Consider the following 5,547-nt stretch of genomic DNA (forward strand, 5'->3'; position numbering starts at 1 on the left):
CATCCACATTAGATGCTGGACCGTGCTTGTAATATTTAACTACAAACTTTTCAATAAGTTGTTGTTGTTTCTAAATATTTTCAAAAATGGCATTGTGAGTCGTTATAAGCTTATAGATTGGCTACTGGTTGAAGTATAACATAAATAAAATAGGGCTTACAGTATGTGGTTAAAAGATTACATGGGATTATTTTCTAGTATGTGGGACTTTGCTCCAATTAGTTCATGACATTTCCTTTTCCTTCCTTCCTTTTTTTTCTTTCTTTTTTGTTTACAGCCGTTGCAGACTTTATTGTATTGAATTCTGATCCATATCCCAATGCCAATATCCATCCATCTCAAATGATAAACACACAGACCACATCTAACAGATCTATGTTCAGATGCATCTAATGCAAAATAGACAAAAGAGTCAGAGTACATAAAGTATCTATCTATCTATCTATCTATCTATCTATCTATCTATCTATCTATCTATCTATCTATCTATCTATCTATCTATCTATCTATCTATCTATCTATCTACGGTATCTATCTATCTATCTATCTATCTATCTATCTATCTATCTATCTATCTATCTACGGTATCTATCTATCTATCTATCTATCTATCTATCTATCTATCTATCTATCTATCTATCTATCTATCTATCTATCTATCTATCTATCTATCTACGGTATCTATCTACGGTATCTATCTATCTATCTATCTATCTATCTATCTATCTATCTATCTATCTATCTATCTATCTATCTATCTATCTATCTATCTATCTATCTATCTATCTACGGTATCTATCTATCTATCTATCTATCTATCTATCTATCTATCTATCTATCTATCTATCTATCTACGGTATCTATCTACGGTATCTATCTATCTATCTATCTATCTATCTATCTATCTATCTATCTATCTATCTATCTATCTATCTATCTATCTATCTATCTATCTATCTATCTATCTACAGTACCAGGAGAAGCTGTTGGCATGTTATTATCCGTTATTCAAAGTTGATTTTCTTTTGATATACTGTTCAAGAACAGAACAGCCAAATCAGGTCAAACAAAATTAATGGTGTTACAAGCTCAGTTCTATCGACTGTGTCCTGCGTGCTGTAGTTTCCACAAAACTCACGTTCATATCATGTGCTTTTGTGCCATTTCAGATTTGCACCGTCAGATTTAGCAACAAACCATGTACAACCCAGATTCGGCACAAACAAGGGACTACATTATTAGTATGCCACCAAAATGTGGAACGCCCTACCAACAGTCATTAAGACATGTGAATCCCTTGACTCCTTCAAAACCGCTCTCAAAGGGCACCTACGGACGGCTGCAATTCGAAACTGGCCCCCGTAAAATCTGAATCGCCCCCCACTGCCCCCCCCCCCCTTTTTCCCCTCACTGTAGGCTATATGTTTCTTTTCCCTTTTTACCTCCTTTATGATGAATTCATGATCTGTTCTGTTCTTTGACTATATAGAAGTGTCTATTTGTACGTCTCTAAATGTTTTGATGAATTGAACATGGTGGACCCTCTTGTAAACAAGTGTAATGCTTAATTGGTTTGTGCTTGAAATGTACTGTAATTCTGCAAACTGTTAATAAATATTTCAATCAATCAAAAAAAAACGTGCTTTTATAAAGATGATATCAAAAAATCCTATCAATCCTGTATAATCCGTGCTGTGTGCACGTGCTGTGTGCACGTGCTCGACACATGTACTCCGTCCACTGCTGTATACGCACGTGAAGGAATAGTGTTCTCAAGCTCACTGAGCTCCCATTGGTCCAGTATATACTGGCCTACTGACCCAGTTGGTCAGTGGGCTAATCGCCGTCTGTCCCAAAGGCTCAAACTCATGAGAAAACTCTGGAAAAGTCTGACCCTGCAGTGACTGCGAGGCAGTGTGAGGGGGTCCCCGGGGACCACTGGAGGCAGGATGACAGAGTGATATATATATATAGAATAGAATAGAACTCTTTGGGGACACGACAGCAGCAGGGACGTGCACACATATACATCAAAGGGGGCTTCAGACCCTGCCCTTTTACCCGTCTGTAAAACAACTGCCCTCTCCAGACCATGAATGCAGCATTTACTAGGACATTCACTTCTAGTCATTTTTACTAGTTGCCTAGTTTACTAGTCGACTAGTCGACTAGTTGTTTAACCACCTATTATGTTTTTTGGAAATAAATATTTGTACAAAAACTGTGTACATTGGTGACTATAACTATAATCTACCTGATCTTGAGGCCTACAAAATCGGGAAAAAAATAATCAACTAGTCTATTTACTATGGTGAAAGAAATGCAAATGCAACTCCTTTCCATGCCATACCGGAAGGCAGCATTCAGGAGAATTGCTTTTTTTCCAAAGTCTCCTGAACTTGAACACAGCATTTTTGCGTTGCACAAATTTGTTTAGAAATCCATGTTGTTACACCACATCTCCACTAGCTAAAGAGTGCTGGGTTGCGCCCCAAAAATAGCAAATCTACAAGCTCTCAACGCGTCGCAGCGCGACGCGTTGAGAGCTTGTAGATTTGCTATTTTCGCTATACTTTTGTCCAAAAGTGCCCTCTTACAGGATTCCAGCCCCTGCCTCTCGAACACTCTCTGCACGTCCCTGGACAGCAGGGTTTAACTACTGGCAGTTCATCACAGAGCTACGCAAACAAAGTCAGCAGTTTCCATTTGAGGGGATGCCCTGGTTCTGATAAGATGAGGGGTCTTCACACTCACGTTGTTTCTTCTGGTTCTGATAAGATGAGGGGTCTTCACACTCACGTTGTTTCTTCTGGTTCTGATAAGATGAGGGGTCTTCACACTCACGTTGTTTCTTCTGGTTCTGATAAGATGAGGGGTCTTCAGACTCACGTTGTTTCTTCTGGTTCTGATAAGATGAGGGGTCTTCACACTCACGTTGTTTCTTCTGGTTCTGATAAGATGAGGGGTCTTCACACTCACGTTGTTTCTTCTGGTTCTGATAAGATGAGGGGTCTTCACACTCACGTTGTTTCTTCTGGTTCTGATAAGATGAGGGGTCTTCACACTCACGTTGTTTCTTCTGGTTCTGATAAGATGAGGGGTCTTCACACTCACGTTGTTTCTTCTGGTTCTGATAAGATGAGGGGTCTTCACACTCACGTTGTTTCTTTGAGTTTGCATATTGATTCTCTTGAGTTTTAGAACGACCCCACATAGAAAATCTCGGTGGTTCTCTGCCATGTTGATTTCGTATGATGTCTAAAACTAAGACTAAATATATTGACAATTCCGTCAACAAATATAAACTCCCTAACTAAAATGTTAGGGAGGGACTAGTGGAGAAGAGATCCAGTAGAACTAAAAGACAAGTAATTTTATGCTTGGTTGTGTGAACGTGCCACTCTATGAAAATTGTGATCTACAAGCTATAAGCTTGTGAGCTTGTGAAATGCTATCCTTCCGTGTTTATCAATTTACATTTTTAAATGAATTTATTTGTACAGTAGTAACCCAGTGGCCATGATCGACACCATATCTTATCTTTAGATGCGTTAGCACCATAAATATATATTTTAGAGCACAGGTGGTGGAATTTCTTAAACTTAATTAGAACAACATGTGGGTACACTTGTACGCCCAAGGGTAGTCAGTTTATTAATATGCCGTGCAATATATTTCCCATCAAATATTCTTTATGAAGCACAAGAAAGGCAGTGTTTTTTAAGGATGAGAAAACATTCCGTATCGTGCGTGCTGGAATGAAAAATTGACATTTCGATCCAAAATGGCCGCCCGCCGGAAAGTCATTATGATAATGTGCCTGCGGAAGGACGCTGTTGTTTTCTCATCTTTTAATGTGTGTTTTGTTTTTTCTTCTGGGGTCTTGGGTGTGCACTCAACTGTCCTTCAAGCTTTGTTATTGAACCCAGGGTTCCCACTGACATGAAAGTCCTGGAAATAATTTGAAATTAGAAAAGTTTTGGAATGAATGAAAATGTTTTTTGAGACTCTTGGGCTCAGTGGAAAACGTATCTCTTTTCGGGATTCAAATAAAAAAAATGGTCAAGCCTCAAATCTCTCCGCACCGCGGAGCTTCAACTTTAGATGCTTTTGAGTGTGACTGTAGTATGATTCACGAAGAAAAAAACAGTCAAAATATGGAGATAGAGGTTTCTGTCAGTCAGCAACAAAATACATGGTCTTTGTCTAACATTACGTGAAGGAATGCAGTGCTGCTTCTGATACGTTAGCTTGTAGATCTGTTCTTTTTGTCACGTGGGTGACTGTCACCTTCGTCTCATAAACGCACTGTATGTATGAGTGCTACAGGCCTGGATACGGGCTAAAATACTGTATGTATGAGTGCTACAGGCCTGGATACGGGATAAAATACTGTATGTATGAGTGCTACAGGCCTGGATACGGGCTAAAATACTGTATGTATGAGTGCTACAGGCCTGGATACGGGATAAAATACTGTATGTATGAGTGCTACAGGCCTGGATACGGACTAAAATACTTTACACTGTATGTATGAGTGCTACAGGCCTGGATACGGGCTAAAATACTTTACACTGTATGTATGAGTGCTACAGGCCTGGATACGGGCTAAAATACTGTATGTATGAGTGCTACAGGCCTGGATACGGGATAAAATACTGTATGTATGAGTGCTACAGGCCTGGATACGGGCTAAAATACTGTATGTATGAGTGCTACAGGCCTGGATACGGGATAAAATACTGTATGTATGAGTGCTACAGGCCTGGATACGGGCTAAAATACTTTACACTGTATGTATGAGTGCTACAGGCCTGGATACGGGCTAAAATACTTTACACTGTATGTATGAGTGCTACAGGCCTGGATACGGGCTAAAATACTTTACACTGTATGTATGAGTGCTACAGGCCTGGATACGGGCTAAAATACTTTTGAAAATGCTTTGAAAATTCATTGTTAAAATTAATGTGTGGGAACCCTGTGAATAATACAGTTCCGTAAATATGACAGAAACAATACAAAACCCCTGCTATGAAATGTCGAGAGAAAAGGGATCTGAGCATATTGTTTGTTCCTCATACTTGTGTCTTGTGCATATATTATGAAAGTGTTTGCCATGCATGATTTTCACACCCATGTTCAGTCAGTCAGTGAACTATATTTATTTTTTACCAAATGAGAAAACCATCTACACACATTATCTGGGGTTCAAAAAGATGGACTCTTGCTTTAAACCTGCATGTTCTGCACACCAGATCATATCCATATACTGAAATTTTTTGATCAATCAAAAACTCTTTTAACATCTCACCTCTTTATATGAAAAGTCTTCTCACCGAAGGTCCAACCGCAACAGGTTCACTTCTCTGGAGCCGGAACACTCTTATCCATGACCAGAGTAATGCACGCAATTTTATTTTGTTTAGAATATATAACTATTTTAAAGCATATATTATATATACTTTCCTCTAACGCCTGCAGCAGTCTAGCTATGAAGATGATGTCCTGACTGACATCATCAGCGTGGATGTGTGTGTGTGTGTG

Source organism: Electrona antarctica, assembly GCF_951216825.1.
Source record: "Electrona antarctica genome assembly, chromosome: 18".
Classification (NCBI taxonomy): Eukaryota; Metazoa; Chordata; class Actinopteri; order Myctophiformes; family Myctophidae; genus Electrona; species Electrona antarctica.